Source organism: Lissotriton vulgaris, chromosome 8, assembly GCF_964263255.1.
Source record: "Lissotriton vulgaris chromosome 8, aLisVul1.2, whole genome shotgun sequence".
Lineage (NCBI taxonomy): Eukaryota > Metazoa > Chordata > Amphibia > Caudata > Salamandridae > Lissotriton > Lissotriton vulgaris.
This window is the reverse complement of record NC_141696.1, coordinates 1,481,354,473-1,481,373,961: the sequence shown is the minus strand read 5'-3', so window position 1 is coordinate 1,481,373,961 and position 19,489 is coordinate 1,481,354,473. Positions and strand designations below refer to the sequence as shown.

At 49.9% G+C, this 19,489-nt stretch overlaps 1 protein-coding gene across 1 annotated transcript in view; it reads left to right on the top strand.

Annotated features, from left to right (window-relative positions):
* Nucleotides 1-19,489, top strand: part of ILDR1 (immunoglobulin like domain containing receptor 1) — a 232,494-nt gene that overhangs the window by 211,900 nt on the left and 1,105 nt on the right. The window lies entirely within an intron of this gene.

Here is a 19,489-nt window from a genome sequence, read left to right as displayed (position 1 = left end):
TCCATTCCCAACCTATGGGTAGCCTGCCCTCTGGTGGCAGGATGTGAAACTGCTTTTCATTTTATTTATTTTATTATTTTATTTATGCATTTTTATATAGCGCGGACTTTACCCGAAGGTGTCAGAGCGCATCACAAAAGGAACAGAAATGAACATAATGAGAAACATTACAAAAGAACAGATTACAAAAGCATACGTTACGTTACATAAGGTAATAGTGACAATTGTGAGCAAACAAAATACATGAGGTAGTGAAAATTGTGAGCAACCAAAAATACAGGAGGTAGTAAAGGTAATAGTGACAATTGTGAGCAAACAAAATACACGAGGTAGTAAAAATTGTGAGCAACCAAAAACATGAGGTAGGAAAAAGTGACAAGTGTGCAGTTACAAGAGAAAACAAAGTATAATTTGAGGTATAATACTGCAATAAGTATATAATAACTCAGGCACAAGAACAAGCGTTACGTAGGCAAAGGTGGCACTTGTGCAAGTATCAAAGGTAAAAACATGTGAGAGGCGAGAATTGCTAGGCTAGAACCGTACAAGAATGTGTACGTCATTTAGAAGCACATTTCCGCTCCCTCCCTTGCAGGTGCACCCTCATGCCTGCTCCCTTTTCCCCCTAATGGCTGAACATTCTCTCACCAGCCTCCTTTTCGGAGCCCCAGTTATCTGTTTCCACTGGATGAGACTTCTACTAGTGCCGCCGACTTTGAAACCTTAAGCGTTTCAAGGCAGGGGAGATTAAATAAGCTGTTGGCCACAGTCACATGATGCTGACCTGTCGTCGGCGCCGGGATCGAAGGGTGAGCCCTGTGCTCTGGAGTCAGGCGTGCTGGCCGCTGCGCCACACCTCACCTCCACTTCTAGCAGTCTCTCGCCATACCACCCTCTCTTTCTCTGTCCTTCTCTCTCTGGCTCTCTTATCAGGTCGCCCTTCCGCTTAGGCAGCCTGTGTATCAGCAGCGGTTTGTCTGGTGCCCAGTGGGCTGCTGTCTTTAGTTCATCCCTCCTAACCCTGCTGTCGTGCATGCTGAGTAAGGATGCTACTGTCCTATAAGAGATGTTGCTTGTCTTCCCCAAGAAAACCATGACAGGGGCTTTGCAAATGGTTGCAGTAATAAGCACCCCTTCGGTCAGTGAGGCAGCCAGACATCCACTCCAGAGACTTGCTCCTGTGTGGATGCCATCTTCACTGGCTCTGCGCGCTTGGTGCAAGTAACTCCATGAAAAGTGGAAATAAAAAGGTTGTGGGACTCCTTTTGCTCTGGTGCATGGCTTCCTGTTTCAGCCGGATCTCATCGTCCAGGTCCAAGAAAGCCAGGTCTGGTGGTTTAGTGAACTAGTGCTTCCACTGTTGGGGCCTGTGTTTGACCACATGGCCACAGGTTTAAATCACTGCAGGTCCACTCAGCCTTTCATCCTTTCGAGATCAATTAACTGAGTACTATTGAGTTGAATAACACTAAGCATCACTTATTCAGTGCACAGATACCCTTCTGGGTGAACGTGCACTTTACAAATACACCTTTTGTTAAGGAAGGGGTGTCAAATTGAGGAATCGGGTACCTTTTTTTGGAAGGAGCCCTCCTTACTCTGGTGGGTCTGTGGAATATCAGGCAGAGTCCAGCCATCCTTCTTGACTAGAGGTCATGATGCGCCCTCATATCAGTGAACTGAGCATTCTCTTACGGTGAGAAGTTGCAACAGGAGGTCGACCACATCTCCCTCCACGAGTCTGCATTTGGGGATCCACTCAGGCAATCCCGGTGACAATGGGGCGGAGCGGAAGGTGGTGAGCCAGGGATCGAACTCGGGGGCTCCTGTCAAAGTCCCTCTTTAAGGGGTGCATCTAAAGGATTAGTCACAGCTCCCCTTTCATACAGAGCTCTGTTGAGAATGAGAAGGTTGCTGGGTCACCAAGCAAGCCTCCTCCAGAGCTCGAGCCATCTCTCACCCAAGACATGAGAGTTACAGGTAGAAAGGCGGGTACAGAGAGGTTGTGGCTGATGCCGGTCTACTCCTGAAGTCCGCCATTACCCCCAGTCTACAAAGCTGCTCCCCCATGTAAGCATCACCAGACCCCGGAGTATATGATGCCACCAGCCACACACTTGGCCAAGATCTTGGAGCAATAAAGGCCATATACAAGTCTCCTGTGCAGAACTCCAGGCTCCAAGCCTTTCAAGTGTTCTGCGGATTCTGGTGGTCCATTTCCTCCTGTATCCATCACACAAGGGTTCTGGTCTGGCTGTCGCGCTCTCCTGAATTGTGGGCTTCATAGCAAAGATGTGAGACACCTCTAAAGGTGACTTTACCAGCTCTGCTTCCCCCCATCTAAGAGCAGTCATTTCTAGTTTGTGGGCAGCCTTCCTCAGTTAGACTTGCTCCTGGATGCCTTGAGTGTGAAGCCGAAGCAAAGGGAGTGACTTTCCATAGTGTTGGGTGAAGCACAGCACTAAAACATCAAATGTGAAAAATCCACCTTGCAGAATTCCCACAGAATTTCATAGTTTTGCTTTCTCTTGCCAATGTATGCAGGTCCTCCATAGTGTTTCAGATGTGTGCAAACCACTTGGAACACGTAAGCAGTCACAAAACATGGGGCCTCTTTTCAGTCTAAACATGGGGCCTCTTCCCACCCTGTTACACCAAAGCAAAATATTAGGACTTACAGATTTTTTGGTACCACACTTGTGACGTAAACATTTACTCAGGACTATCAGGAAGATGGTTTCAACTCTGGGTGCCCCAAGTGCATGACTGTGTGTTACTGTTACAGGGTCTGATTATGAGCTTGGCGGTACAGCAGCAGGAGCGCCCCACTCCCACACTGCAAAACCCATGTACAAACCACCCACCAGATTAGGAGTTTTCTCCTGTCTGAAAGGCAGTTCTTTGGAGTTCCGAGGGTGGTGTCTATGAAACAGGCACTGCAGTGGGAAAAGCAAAGACAGTGTCTGCACGGCATGGACTAGTGTGCACCCACACAGGGGGGCACCTGTTGTGCCCTCCTTTATGCATCCACACAAGGATTCCTGTAGGGCCCCCTTTATTTCCTCGCTGCCACTCTTTTCATGGTAGTTGCACCGCCATGAAAAGTGTGGCAGTGAGGAAACTCGTAATATGCTTGGCGGAGCCACTGCGACCCGCCAAGCATATTGCAGGCTCAAAACCGCTGCGCCGCCGCCAGGGATCTCTGATCCTTGGCAGTTGTGGTGGACCCAGGGCGGTGCCCGCCCTGGCCATAATGTGGCAGTCAGAAGTCCTTCACCACTGCACCCCCATGAACGCCAGACTTGTAATAAGCCCAACGTTTCCAGTTTCAGAGGACAAGCGTTCCTGGCCCCATCCAGCTCCTTTGTAAGATCCTCTAGGACTCGTCTAATTTCCCCTATTCAGGACAACTCCAAGATGCCCAGGCAAAGCCATCAGGGTTGGCACAATCCTTACGGTTCCATCCAACAAGCCACCTTTTCACAACATTGTCCGCTTAAGGATTGTTGGGTCCTATGCAAGTTTGACTCTGGGATACCCTTTTTAAAACTTTCTGTAACAGCGGCACAAAAGATCAGCAAGGCACAAGCTGCCCAACATCTGCCAGCTAAATAGTAACATAAGAAAGCTCGGGTGTTTATTGATGAAGCCATTTCTGTTTTTGCACTGGGATCCATTTTTCGTCTTCCAACAATATATCATGTGGAATTCGGTGCCTGAATTCGCATTCAGAACCTCCCTCGCCCCTCATGACTGGCATTCTTGGTGAAATATTGAAAAGGCAAAGCACTCGATGCTTTCATCATTCCATTCAATCTGGGAAATCTGATAATTTTCTTCATAATTCCCTTCTCTTACCATGCGCAGGAGCGGCTTCTCCGCAATGGTGGAGGAGCGTCATCCCACTGGTTCAGAGTCAGCGGGTGAAAAATAAAGCCATGTTCTATCATCTCTTTATTTTTCATATGCAGGCTCTGAGTGAACATATGCAGGGAGGAGTGGGGCAGGGGCATGGGAGGGGGAGAGGAGTACTATGTGCACGTGTGTTTGGCCGGCCAAACACAGGCAAACTTAGATTTCTCTAACCTGACTGCATTGAACATCCGGGCTGGAGAAACCCCACAGACTCCCTGACCTGCGCCAGACATCTTTTCAGCCTGTGCAGGCCAATCCCCGTGCTGATCTGATAGCATCAGAGTAGTGCGGGGATTGCACAGGGAGTCTGTTCCAGTGTCTGCTGGGAGCAGGAAGAGCACAGGAGGCGCAGTGCGACACAGGAGGCAGCCGCAGTTTAAGGTAAGTTCTCATTTTTCCTTTTTAAATTTTATGAACTCCCCCTCACTACGCTCCCCCCTCCCACGCTCCCTCCATCCACCTCACCAACCTACGTTTGTGGCGGCTGCCACTGACTAGGTGCATACTTCTCTAGCTAGAGAGCGACTTCCAGCTCTCCTGAGTTAAAATAAAATGAAATGAAATACCAGCATTTGTAAAGCGCAGAGCTACCTCCGGAGAGGTGTCCCGTGCTGGGGGCCGTTGGGAAGATTAAGCAACATTATTGCCCAGAGTCACATGGTGCTGGGCTAACCTGCCGCCAGCGCCGGAGAACGAATCTTGAACCCTGTGGTCCAGAGTCAGGCACCCTGGCCACTGCGCCACACCTCTTCAAGAAGATGGGATGTGAAACATGAGGAGGACAGAGAGGTAATGAGTACGCCTTTGCAAGATAGGTGAAGTAAAAGGAGAATGGAATTATAGATGGGTTGCAAGGATTCAGGACATTGCTAGAGACCTAAGGTGAAGAGAAAAAAGTGATAAACCAGAAAGAATGATGCACAGTGGTACAAAGTGGAAGAGGTAGGTATAGAAAGAGTAAGAAATATAGGACTGGTTTTAGAATAAAATAGAGACATAGAAAGAGTGAGTGATAGGGAATGGAGAGTCATGGGAAAGAGGTATAAACAGAGGTATGATAGAAACAGAGGTGAGGTAGAGCTAAAGAGAGCGAGAGATAGAGAAAGAGAGGTAGAGATGTGAGGTTGTGAGAAGTAAAGAGCGATGTAAGATAAAGAGTGATGAGGTACAGGAAGGGGCAAGATTTAAATTGGAAGGATAGAAATAGCAATAAGAATTGAAGATAGTGATGTAAAGAGAACATTCGAGCGAGGGGGTGAAGGGCAGAAAAAGATGCTAAGAATGTACAGGCAGGTAGGGGAAGAGAGATAAGGACGATACAGTGTTGAGAGGGTCAAATAGTGGTAGAGTAGAAATAGAAAAATGAGGTGGAGAGATGAATTGAAAGACAAGTGATGTCTAGATAGTTGAAGTCTAGAAGTGGGTACAGGTAAAGAGAAAGAGGAGGTAATGATAGAGGGCGAGTGAAATAGGAGTAAGTTAGTAAGAGAGATGAGATGGGGGAACAAAAATAGAAAGAGGGTATACCTATACGTAAGGTTACAAGCAAATGTGAGGTAAATTAAGAGGTTTGGTAGTGAGAGGTGGGATAGAAAGAGATGAGGTAGTGAATGAGATGTGAATTAGAGAGTGAGGACGACTGATGAAGTAGCTAGAGGGTTATGGTAGAGAGGTGAGGTACAGAGAAATTGATAGGTGAGGAAAAGAGACATAAGGCTGCCAGAGATTAAGTAAATGGAAGAGATACAGGTAGGTGAGATTGAAGAAGAGCAGTGAGATGGAAATGGAGGGGTTAGATTAAAAGAGAGGTGAGGTGTGTAGGAGAGTAGGGTCTGCAATCCTATGATCACCCAGATTTTTTGCTTTTGTTTCACTGGTTTACGACTTTCTCTGGCTGTGGGCCTGCTAATCAGACCCACAGCCTGGCTGTTCTCTTTCTAAATTACGAAATGTACCCTAGGTGCATTTACCAATTGGTACTGGGCCACCTTATCAGACCCTGTAACTCAGGGCATAGGTGTACCCAGGGCCGCCAGGGGCTGCAGCATGTATTATGCCACCCCTGGCTGGCCTTCTAAATTTGACACAACTGGCTGCATGACAGCTGGGGCGAAGTCGTGTAGTCACCCTTTGCTTTAGATATAGTAGCCCTATATCTAACCATACAATGGACACCCGAGTCCCTATCAGTCACTCCTATGGCAGGCCTTGACAATCCTGAAGGCAGAGTGCGTGGGCTCGTGTGAACTGTGTTCTGGCCCGAGCCGAGCCCGGTTGCAGCTTGCGGAATCAAGACCCAATGGCTGTTCCATGATAACGCGTACCACATCGGTAACTTCGGTGTCGCGTTATCAAGACATGTCGAGTAAGGTGTCATACGAATCGGGATGCTGCCCTCTCACCAACTCCGGCGACGAGGTTAGCATTCCGCCCTTCTAGAGGGACACGACATGTACGTAACTGTGAACCCCGGTTAAAGTTAACTAAAGCCTCAGCTCCACAAAATGGAGGCTGCCACCACAGACACGAGTCTGACCTCCTGCTGCTGGGAGTCCTTCCAGCGAGGAGCGCTTGGACAAAGGGTTTCCTGTCGAGGGCGGTGTTCGCACCGTCCCAGACAGGGTTTGTGTATTCTGGGTAGGTAGGGCTTTTGCGAGAAGGTGACTGCGGAGTGGCACCCCGGTGCTCACTACGCATCTGCCGGTCAGAACCAGTTCCAGGGGCGCCAGCCCTGGCCTGGGGAAAGTCCGGCAGGGGAGAGGGGTGTAACTACCCCCCTTCCTGGTCCCACCCTTAGGGCAGGACCTAGTCATGTACCCACCCCTTTCTTTAGGATAAAGACCGGAGCGGGGACCCTTCCAAATTAGATCATCTTTGAATCAAGAATACTTTCTACGAAAGGACTTCGAGACTCTTCTCAAGATTTCTCCCTTGTGACTAAGGAGTAGTCACCCTGCATCAGCGGGCACCATCTAAGAACTCTGCGGTTTGCTGCAAGTCCTTCCTCAAGGATCCGACGGCCCAGCTCGACGAGAACCGGCTTCCCTGGCACCTCTGACCTCTACCCACGTCATCAGCTCAGCTGTGATCTGTGGGTGCGACGAGACCTCGAGGGACCGGCCATCATCAAAACCTGCACGCTTTCTTAACCAGCACGACCATCGAAGTAATTCTCTGGTGAGTGCTCTGGGGTCCGAGAAGCCCCGACCCTGAGCCGCTCCAGCACCGAAGTGCAGTCTCCCAGCATCTCCACGATCTGCGTGGGGCCCTTCTGCTCGCTGCTCAGCACGTTGTCTGGTCACTAGCCGCTGGCTTGTGCCCTCCTGTGACGACACCCGACAATCAACACTGCTGGTCTGGTTGCTCCAGACTGGCCCTTGCTTCCATCTTTGCGAGAAGCACCCCGGACCCTCCTGGTCCACTCAAGACGCCATCTTAGGCCTACCACATGGCCCTGAGATCTGCTAAGGCTTGTTGCCCCATCCTGGGCCCAGCGACGCCGACAGCATCATCCTTCGTGGGACAGCTCGCACCTCCACCTTGGTCGCCGACAACGCCTCCTGGTCCGTGAGACTGCAGAGCCTAGCGTCGCCCACTCACCTGGTCGAGGTGACGGCCAACCGGTGCCTTCCTGGTACCCTCTGACTACTGGCTAGTTGTACGAACTTGGTCCCCTCTGCTTTCAGGTATCATCAATCTCTGATCCAGGCTTGGATCTCTACGAACTATTCATCACTGGTCGCCGGCCAGCAACTCCTTTTCTTCCGGCTCCTGGCTCGTCAGCGAAGACCCCGACGCCTGTAAGACTTGTGCAGCCGCAGCCCTCGTGGCTAGGTAACTCGGCATTTCGGTGCCTGCATAGCCTCTTTACTCTAGGGTCCTGAGTCCCTCGCTTCCGACTTGCCTTATCGGGTCCGCCCGAGACCTTAAACTTTCCGTGTCCTCGGACACTTGTTTTTATTGTGCACTTGAAGTATTTTCCTAAGAGATTTGGTTTGTGCTTAGTACCCTGTCCTCATAAAGAGTACAGGGCTGTTGTGATTCTTAATAAATATACTGTTTATTTTCATAACACTTGTGTGGTGTCCTTTCACTTGGTGTTCAAGGGGTACATGTGTGGTAAACAGCTGGCTTAACGCGCCCTCTCGAGTCTTTAGCCTTAGACTGCTCGTATCCACGCTACTAGGATAGCTGGTCTATAGGTTGACTTACAACCAATCACCATAAGGGTCGTTTGGAACGATACATAGCGGTCGCTAGAATAGCGAACGCTGCATATCGGGCCAACTTCTCACATTGGTGGGCAGCGGTTGGGATTTGAGCTTGCTGTTGTTTTACCACACGTATCCTAAGAATATCTTGTTGAAAGATCACATAAGTACTGTTAGTACATATAACTAAAGCTTAGAATACTCTGAGTTCTACTGAACCAGCTGTTGCAGCTCCTCAAGGCTTAGCACACCTTGGCTGCAACTCTTAGCAAGGGAACAGTAGGTAAACACATAGTGTAGGTAGGTGCATCACTTACACCACACTAGAAACAGTATGTCGGACAAAGGAGGAAACCCTGAGTCTCCCCTTGTGTCAGTTTACCCTCCACAGGTCATCCCTTCGAGATATACTGTGCTGAGCTTCAAGGAGTTAAGACAGGTGTGCCACTCCAGGAAGATCAAGCAGGGGTCTAACCCCACAACGTCCTTTCTGATTGGTCTCTTGGAGACTTATGATGCCAGAAAAGCTGAGACCCGTCCCAGCTCTTCTGATCCAGAAGGAGACATGCCTCCCCTCGAGGGAACCAGAGACGATCCTGACCTCATCCACCTCGCAACTGAGAACGAAGATGTGGAGGATGATGAGGATGAGGATCCCTCTGGGGATGAGGCAGATAAGGGACAGGTAGAAGTCGTCAGACTAACCCGGTCCAACTTAAGCAAACATGATTGTGGTACTGGGGGACCCCCAGCGCTACTGTCAGGTCAGCTTAACATTGGGAATGGACGAGCCCGATCTCTGTCAAGAGACTCTGGCAGATCCCTTCAAACCAATGGCTCTCACAACTCTTCTCAAAGAGGGATGACGTCCCCTCAGAGGAGAGTGTACGAAGCTAAGGAAAGGGCAGCTAATCTGAGGATTGAAAGGGAAGAACTTGCCCTGGCCAAAGAAAGGCTTGCCTTCGCTAGAGAGCAACAGTTAAGTGGGGTAGTCCCCACTGGTGGCAGCATTGTACCTAGCAATAGGGAAAGGAGTTTTGATACGAAACACCTTGGGAAGATAGTGCCCCCCTTTAAACAAGGGGACGACATCCACAAATGGATTACTGCTTTGGAGAGGGCCTGCACTGTGCAAGGTGTTCCCCAGAGTCAGTGGGCAGCTATCTTGTGGCTCTCCTTTGAAGGAAAAGGAAGAGACAAGCTCCTCACCACAAGGGTGGAGGATGCTAACGATTACCAAGTCTTGAAAAATACACTCGTTGAAGGGTTCGGCCTAACCACTGAGCAGTACAGGGTGCTGTTCAGGGATACCCAGAAAACGCAGTCTCAGGATTGGTCTGACTTTGTCGATTGTGCCACTAAGGCTTTTGAGGGCTGGTTGCTGGGCAGTAAGGTTACTGATTACAAAGGATTGTATAATTTGATGATGAGAGAACAAATTTTAAACAATTGTCAGAACCAGTTGTTGCATCAGCATCTTGTCGACTCGGATCTGACCTCTCCCCAAGAATTGGGAAAGAAGGCAGACAGATGGGTTCGTACAAGAGTTAAACAGACCCAGGGCCAGAATCAAGGTGGTCAGAAGAAAGCAGACCAGAAGGGTAAAGATTCTAAGGGGGAACAAAATGACCAGAAGTCTTCGACAGGTCCCCAACTACCCAAAGAGGGTGGGGGTCAGGCTCCCCAAAAGAAGAAAGAAGGCCAATCCAAAAGATGGTGGCAGTACTGCAAAAGTAAATCTCACTGGTTTAGTGAGTGCACCAAGAAAGGAGGAGGGCAGACTCCTGCCACTGCAGCCCCTAAGGCACCTGTGCCCCCTAGTACAGCCAGCAGTGGTAGTGCACCTCCCAAGGGTTTAGTAGGGTTAACCCTGGGTTCTGAGGGGCGTGACAACTTAGTTGGTACACTCACTCAGGCTGTCCTTGTCAGTACAGGGGATGTGGATATATCCCCTGACGTAAGTCCCAATACTTTGGGCAAATACCGACAGACACCTTTCATAAATGGAAAAATGGCTCAGGCCTATAGGGACACTTGTGCCAATGTCACCATGGTGACGCCTAACTTTGTGGACCCTGGACAGATCATGCCAGGTACAGAATTCCTGGTGACCAATGCAAGCAATGTCACTACCAATCACAGTATGGCAATTGTAGCTTTCTCCTGGGGAGGGGTAACTGGCCAAAAGAAGGTTGTAGTTAGTCCAGACCTCCCAGTGGATTGTTTGTTGGGCAATGATTTGGAGTCATCACAATGGTCAGAAGTGGAGCACCGGACTCACATGGAAATGTTAGGCTTGCCAGCACATGTGTTCGCTGTGACCAGGTCACAGGTCAGGAAATGCCCCACTGAACAGGTGCTGGATCCTGGAACAACGGACCAGACGCCTCCCAAGAAAAAGAGCAGTAGGGTTAAGGCTGCGCCTTCCCCCTTGCCCCAGGTCGTGGATCAAGTCTCAGAGGAGGCTGACCTACAGGAATTGAGGGAAACTGAGCCGAGAGAGTTCGAACTTGATCAAGTTGAATTCTTGGGTTCAGGGGGACCCTCAAGGGAAGACCTGGGGAAGGACCAGTTAGACTGCCCTTCTCTTGAACCCCTCAGACAGCAGGCTGCTGCTGAGGCTGCTGGGAACGCCACCGGTACCCACAAGGTATACTGGGAAGACGGACTCCTGTACACTGAGTCAAGAGACCCCAAGCCTGGCATGACCAGGAGGCTGGTTGTACCCTTGTCTCAGCGAGGTTTCCTACTTACCTTGGCCCACGAGATTCCCTTAGCAGGTCACTTAGGCCAGACGAAGACGTGGGACAGGCTTGTCTCACACTTTCACTGGCCTCATATGAACGAAGATACCAAGGAGTTTTGCCGCTCCTGTGTCACTTGCCAAGCCAGTGGTAAGTCAGGTGGCACGACAAAGGGCCCCCTTATACCAATGCCTGTGGTGGGGGTGCCCTTTGAACGGGTGGGGATCGACATCGTCGGTCCCATGGAACCTCCAACAGCATCAGGGCACAAGTTTATACTGGTGGTAGTGGATCATGCCACCAGGTATCCTGAAGCTATTCCCCTTAGGACCACTACAGCACCTGTTGTGGCAAGAGCCCTAGTTGGAGTATTCTCCAGAGTGGGCTTCCCTAAGGAGGTCGTCTCCGACAGAGGTGCAAACTTTATGTCGAGCTACTTAACTGCTATGTGGAAGGAATGTGGTGTCAACTACAAGTTCACTACACCCTATCATCCACAATGCAATGGGCTTGTTGAGAGATTCAACAGGACCCTGAAAGGGATGATTCATGGACTACCGGAAAAGCTTCGGCGTAGATGGGACGTCCTGATCCCCTGCCTCTTGTTCGCCTACAGAGAAGTCCCACAGAAGGGGGTTGGCTACAGCCCTTTTGAACTTTTGTACGGACATCCTGTAAGGGGACCCCTGTGTTTGGTGAAGGAAGGATGGGAGAGACCTCTCAAAAAGCCTGCAGCCAACATAGTGGACTATGTGCTTGGCCTCCGCTCGCGGATGGCTGAATACATGGAGAAGGCATCTGAAAACCTTAAGGCCAGCCAAGAACTCCAAAAAGCTTGGCATGACCAAAAGGCTGTCTTGACTGTTTATCAGCCCGGACAGAAGGTGTGGGTGTTGGAGCCAGTGGCCCCAGCAGCACTCAAGGACAAATGGTCCGGGCCCTACACCATCCTGGAGAAAAAGGGAGAGGTCACCTACCTGGTCGACCTGGGAACTCCCCGGAGCCCCCACAGGGTGCTTCATGTCAACAGGCTCAAGGCATATGTCGACAGGAAGGACATGAGTTTGCTCATGGCCCTAGATGAGGGACAGGAAGAGGAGAGTGACCCTCTCCCCGACCTGCTCACTCAGAATCCTGACGATGGATCGGTAGATGGTGTTGTCTTTTGTGGCAGCCTCTCCGAACATCAACAGGGCGACTGTAAACAGGTTCTTCAGTCGTTCAGACATATGTTCTCTCTAACACCCAGTCAGACCAATTGGTGCACCCATGAGGTTGACACTGGTGACAGCTTGCCCGTTAAGAGTAAAATCTACCGGCAGCCTGATCACGTGAGAGACTGCATCAAGAGTGAAGTGCAGAAAATGTTGGAGCTGGGAGTCATTGAACCCTCGGACAGCCCTTGGGCTAGTCCCGTAGTTCTAGTGCCGAAACCTCACCCCCCGGGCGGTAAGAAAGAGATGAGGTTCTGCGTAGACTACAGGGGTCTCAATGCGGTCACTAAGACTGACGCCCACCCGATACCAAGGGCAGACAAGCTTATCGATAGATTGGCTTCGGCCAACTACTTAAGTACGTTTGACCTGACAGCTGGGTATTGGCAAATCAGGTTAGCTGAGGACGCCAAGCCTAAGACCGCATTTTCAACCCCTGGTGGGCATTATCAGTTCGTGGTGATGCCCTTTGGTCTGAAAAATGCACCTGCCACCTTCCAAAGGTTGGTGAATCAAGTCCTTACTGGGCTGGATGACTTCTGTGCGGCGTATCTTGACGATATTGCTGTCTTTAGCTCCACCTGGGAGGATCACCTGGTCCACCTGCGGAAAGTGTTAGAGGCTCTGCAAGCAGCAGGCCTCACTATCAAGGCCACCAAGTGCCAGATAGGGCAGACACAGGTTGTATACCTGGGCCACCTTGTAGGTGGAGGCCAGGTTCAGCCACTGGAGAGCAAGATACAGTCAATCAGGGACTGGGCTCCTCCAACCACCCAGACTCAGGTTCGAGCTTTCTTGGGCCTGACTGGATACTACCGAAAGTTTGTCAGGAACTATGGTTCCATCGTGACACCATTAAACGAACTGACAAGTAAGAAAATGCAAAAAAAGGTTCAGTGGACAGCGAGCTGTCAAAAAGCATTCGATGACCTAAAGCAGGCCATGTGCACGGCGCCTATCCTTAAGAGTCCAGACTACTCCAAACCATTCATTGTCCAAACAGATGCTTCTGAGTTGGGTGTGGGAGCTGTTCTATCTCAACTGAATTTTGATGGTCAAGACCAGCCCATTGCTTTTATAAGCAGAAGGCTGACCCCTAGAGAGAAGAATTGGTCAGCTATTGAGAGGGAGGCCTTTGCTGTGGTTTGGGCCCTGAAGAAGCTGAGGCCATACTTGTTTGGCACTCACTTCAAGATTCAGACCGACCATAAGCCCCTCTTATGGCTAAATCAGATGAAGGGTGAAAACCCCAAACTGCTTAGGTGGTCCATTTCCCTACAGGGGATGGACTTTACAGTGGAACATAGACCTGGTACTGATCATGGCAATGCCGATGGGCTCTCCAGATATTTCCACTTAGAGCAAGAAGACTCACCTGGTCAAGGTTAGCTTATTGTTCCGACATTTGGGGGGGGGGTCATGTAGGAGAGTAGGGTCTGCAATCCTATGATCACCCAGATTTTTTGCTTTTGTTTCACTGGTTTACGACTTTCTCTGGCTGTGGGCCTGCTAATCAGACCCACAGCCTGGCTGTTCTCTTTCTAAATTACGAAATGTACCCTAGGTGCATTTACCAATTGGTACTGGGCCACCTTATCAGACCCTGTAACTCAGGGCATAGGTGTACCCAGGGCCGCCAGGGGCTGCAGCATGTATTATGCCACCCCTGGCTGGCCTTCTAAATTTGACACAACTGGCTGCATGACAGCTGGGGCGAAGTCGTTGAATCACCCTTTGCTTTAGATATAGTAGCCCTATATCTAACCATACAATGGACACCCGAGTCCCTATCAGTCACTCCTATGGCAGGCCTTGACAATCCTGAAGGCAGAGTGCGTGGGCTCGTGTGAACTGTGTTCTGGCCCGAGCCGAGCCCGGTTGCAGCTTGCGGAATCAAGACCCAATGGCTGTTCCATGATAACGCGTACCACATCGGTAACTTCGGTGTCGCGTTATCAAGACATGTCGAGTAAGGTGTCATACGAATCGGGATGCTGCCCTCTCACCAACTCCGGCGACGAGGTTAGCATTCCGCCCTTCTAGAGGGACACGACATGTACGTAACTGTGAACCCGGTTAAAGTTAACTAAAGCCTCAGCTCCACAAAATGGAGGCTGCCACCACAGACACAAGTCTGACCTCCTGCTGCTGGGAGTCCTTCCAGCGAGGAGCGCTTGGACAAAGGGTTTCCTGTCGAGGGCGGTGTTCGCACCGTCCCAGACAGGGTTTGTGTATTCTGGGTAGGTAGGGCTTTTGCGAGAAGGTGACTGCGGAGTGGCACCCCGGTGCTCACTACGCATCTTCCGGTCAGAACCAGTTCCAGGGGCGCCAGCCCTGGCCTGGGGAAAGTCCGGCAGGGGAGAGGGGTGTAACTACCCCCCTTCCTGGTCCCACCCTTAGGGCAGGACCTAGTCATGTACCCACCCCTTTCTTTAGGATAAAGACCGGAGCGGGGACCCTTCCAAATTAGATCATCTTTGAATCAAGAATACTTTCTACGAAAGGACTTCGAGACTCTTCTCAAGATTTCTCCCTTGTGACTAAGGAGTAGTCACCCTGCATCAGCGGGCACCATCTAAGAACTCTGCGGTTTGCTGCAAGTCCTTCCTCAAGGATCCGACGGCCCAGCTCGACGAGAACCGGCTTCCCTGGCACCTCTGACCTCTACCCACGTCATCAGCTCAGCTGTGATCTGTGGGTGCGACGAGACCTCGAGGGACCGGCCATCATCAAAACCTGCACGCTTTCTTAACCAGCACGACCATCGAAGTAATTCTCTGGTGAGTGCTCTGGGGTCCGAGAAGCCCCGACCCTGAGCCGCTCCAGCACCGAAGTGCAGTCTCCCAGCATCTCCACGATCTGCGTGGGGCCCTTCTGCTCGCTGCTCAGCACGTTGTCTGGTCACTAGCCGCTGGCTTGTGCCCTCCTGTGACGACACCCGACAATCAACACTGCTGGTCTGGTTGCTCCAGACTGGCCCTTGCTTCCATCTTTGCGAGAAGCACCCCGGACCCTCCTGGTCCACTCAAGACGCCATCTTAGGCCTACCACGTGGCCCTGAGATCTGCCAAGGCTTGTTGCCCCATCCTGGGCCCAGCGACGCCGACAGCATCATCCTTCGTGGGACAGCTCGCACCTCCACCGTGGTCGCCGACAACGCCTCCTGGTCCGTGAGACTGCAGAGCCTAGCGTCGCCCACTCACCTGGTCGAGGTGACGGCCAACCGGTGCCTTCCTGGTACCCTCTGACTACTGGCTAGTAGTACGAACTTGGTCCCCTCTGCTTTCAGGTATCATCAATCTCTGATCCAGGCTTGGATCTCTACGAACTATTCATCACTGGTCGCCGGCCAGCAACTCCTTTTCTTCCGGCTCCTGGCTCGTCAGCGAAGACCCCGACGCCTGTAAGACTTGTGCAGCCGCAGCCCTCGTGGCTAGGTAACTCGGCATTTCGGTGCCTGCATAGCCTCTTTACTCTAGGGTCCTGAGTCCCTCGCTTCCGACTTGCCTTATCGGGTCCGCCCGAGACCTTAAACTTTCCGTGTCCTCGGACACTTGTTTTTATTGTGCACTTGAAGTATTTTCCTAAGAGATTTGGTTTGTGCTTAGTACCCTGTCCTCATAAAGAGTACAGGGCTGTTGTGATTCTTAATAAATATACTGTTTATTTTCATAACACTTGTGTGGTGTCCTTTCACTTGGTGTTCAAGGGGTACATGTGTGGTAAACAGCTGGCTTAACGCGCCCTCTCGAGTCTTTAGCCTTAGACTGCTCGTATCCACGCTACTAGGATAGCTGGTCTATAGGTTGACTTACAACCAATCACCATAAGGGTCGTTTGGAACGATACATAGCGGTCGCTAGAATAGCGAACGCTGCATATCGGGCCAACTTCTCACAAGGTGCAGGAGTTAGAGTTAACAATCTAGAGGTTGGCATTGAGTGGTAGAGAGAGATGAGGTAGATTGCCTCGCCGGAGTGAGGTAGGTTAGTAAGAGTTACATTTGAGAGGGCGTTGAGGCAGAGAGAAAGTCATGATCAAGAAGGGTTGTGTGCATAGAGGTGCAGAGATGGGTAGCGAGGCGGTGAAAGAGGTGAGTTAGAAGAAAGTAGAAGGATAAGAGACAAAGGTAGGTGAGTTAGAGGGTGGTATGGAGAGGTGACAAAGAGGTAGTCTCAGAACCGGATTGCAGAGAAATGAGGAAAAGAGAAGGTCTGGGATTTAGGGATTAATGAGGTGGAGAGAGATGGAGTACAAGAAAGACAAGATAGAGTGGTAGAGATACTTCTACTGACAAGGTACTCCAGTAGCACAAGGCTGTACCAGTTGCAGACAAGCTGGTGAGTGTCATCTGAGTGGTACCAGTCAGGCCACAATCTTCTAACCAGCTGGCAAAGTCTGAGTCTTTCAATGACATAGGCTTTAACTCAAGCGTTCTGCAGCTGCCTTGTCAATCCCAGGCTAAAGGCTCCTCCAGGCCTCAAGAGAAGTAAAAAATTACCTGTGACCTCCCTGGGCTTCTGCTGTCCACGTATACCAATCCCCATTAGGTCAGTCCAGCAGGATGTAGGATTCCATTGCATTATCACCACTGGACATAAAGCATTACAGATGCCTCTGCATCATCCTTGACTCCTTGCTCTCAATGAACCGCCAAATCAATGCCGTCTCATCCTCCTGCTTCAACACGCTCCACCTGGTTAGAAAGATCTTTAGTGGATCCCCACCGAGTCCATAACAATGGTTACCCAGACGCTCGTCAGCAGCAAACTCAACTATGGCAATGCACTCTACGCCAGCACCATCCAAATAGCTCCTAAAGAAATTGCAAAGAATCCTGAACACCGCCACAAGTCTTATCCTGGACATTACTTGCCTCAGGTTGTATGTTGGAATCGCCTATTCCCCAACCATGCATGCCTTAACCACGCAGTCTTAATAACGACCACGTCTTAACCACGCATACTTTTACAACACATTTTGTTGTAATGGCATAATGGTAAAATCAAATGCATGGTTAAGATTATGCCATAGCCCCTGCCCTGAGTCATAAAACCCAGTCGCCTGCCCCGAGTTCTACCCGACCCCAGCCCTAAAAATAGCCCAACCCTGTGTTGTAACTTCTAAAAGCAGACCCCAGCCCTAAAAACAAATCCCACCCCAGCTCCTCTAAGCCCTAAAACCCGGTCCAAGCTTTGAAAATCTACTCTGACCAGCCTTGAGCCCTAAATCCTTGACCCAGACCTAAAAGACACCCCAAAAAACGTACTCTGACCTTTCGCCATAAGCCCTAAAACCCCATATAAAATAAAAAATAATGAATAATCTCACCAAGTCGTTCCCAGCACCCTAAAACCTTAACCCCAGACTTAAAAAACACCCCAGCGCCCTACCCTGAGCCCTAAAACTGTCCACCTAGCCAAAAAAAGAGCCCGACCTCCAACCCTGAGCCCTAAAACCCCATATAAAATAAATATTAATAAAAAAATGATACTCACCAAGCCCTTCCTCGTTCGGGCAGGAAATCACTTCCATCCCTCCGCCCAGTTTGCAACAACCTCGCTCAGCGTCTAGACCGCTAACGTCTAAACCACACATTAGCGTGGTAAAGGCATATTCGTGGCTTAGACGTGCATAGTACTGCCTGTGTGGTTCAGGCACGTGTTGTTTAGCAGTTGTGGCTAAGGCTGTTTCTCCCCGCCTCAGCCACATCACCGATCACCTGAGAAACCTCCACTGGCTCCTGATCAAGAAAAGAATCACCTTTTAAGCTACTCCAGCATCCCCACAAGACCCTCCACACCATTGACCTGCATACCTCAACCACCGCCTCTCCTTCTACACTCCCACCAGACACCTCCTCTCTGCCAACTTGGTCCTGGCCACTATCCCAGGGATCTGCAAGACCACGGCCGGAGGATGATCCTTCTCCTGCCTTGCGGCTGAGACCTGGAACTCTCTTCCTCTTCATCTCTTGACCTCACCCTCACTGCCCCAAATTAGGAAGGACCTCAAGACCAGGCTCTTCTACTGAACTGCAGAACCCACCCCCTAGAGCCTTGAGACCCTAACTGATGATTAGCCACGCTCTATAAGAACCCTGATAGATTGATCAGGTCTTCTCAACAGTACAAAATAGCTTTTTCTGTACGGTTCTTCTGGTCAACTACAACCAAGTCACCTCTGCCTCTGTCAGCAGCATAAGAGCTTCTTCATGCAGTGAACAGGTCAGTCTTACCTTCGGAAAGGGCATTTTGAGGTCACCGATGATGCTTCCATGCGTGGGGGAAAAGGAAGAGGAGTCTTGTCATTCCTGGATCTTTATGGTTTCCACCAGTACCTGCCCCGCCAATCAAGATACTGGCTTTGGCTCGGATTCTGACTGCAATCCAGAGCAATGACCATATGTGTTTGTTGAACCAGCAAACTCTTACTTCCATGGATTTGTTCTGTAGAAACCGAACAAGCCCTACATGGGCTGTCAGTTCAAAGGAGAATTCACCTTAAAGCTCTATGCATTGCACATCGGGTCATCCACAGTAAAGGCCTACTCATCATTAGGAGCTTACCCCGTATGTTTCAGGGAGGTCTCTGAGATCTAGTAATCATCTGAGACTGCTGCTGGTGTCCAAGGTCAACATGGTGAGAAGTGGAGGCCGCTCCTTTGCGTACCTTGTATCTGTGCTTTGGAACGCCCTTCCAGCCTCCCTTAGAAGTTAGCAGTTGGAAGTATGTTTTGGAAAATGTTTTAAAACCCACCTTTTCTGAAGAATGGGCTTTAGTCAATAGGTGAATTATGGTAGCTCGGTCAGGTTGTTGCAACTAGCACTGGAATGCCCTCCTGGGTAGCCATGTGCTGTATAAAAACAATTGAATTGAAAAACAGATGATGTACCACCATTTCACAGTGGGAAACTAAGTTTATTATCAGGACCAGATGTTCTAGTTTTCCTTAACTAAGGTTCCCTGGATCTTTATAACATATCTGACTTCATTGATGTCCTTTCCAAGGGTATAGACACTTTAATGTCATCCTGTGCTGTGTAAAGTCTGTGCCTCTCTGTTTCTGTTTGCTTCTTTTGTTTCTTCAAGGTCAAGTTAAGGAAGGCTTCAATAGGTCTGATTCAATTCTAGATTTTTTGAATGTGAGTGGGAGAACTAAAATCTGGTTTTATATAGGCATTTAAAAGATTCTTTGAGAAAGTTTGATTTCCTTTCACAAAGTATTCTTGGTACCCACACATAGGCAAAGATAATCTCGTGTTCATGAATTTAATATAAATATCTATGATGGATGATTCTTTTGTCTCCTGGCCTTCAATGAGCTTTGCTTCCTCTTTTGCCATAGTCATGGTTCCGCGAAGTTATCACTTTTTTTCGACAAGTGAAGGTGTATATTACTGTT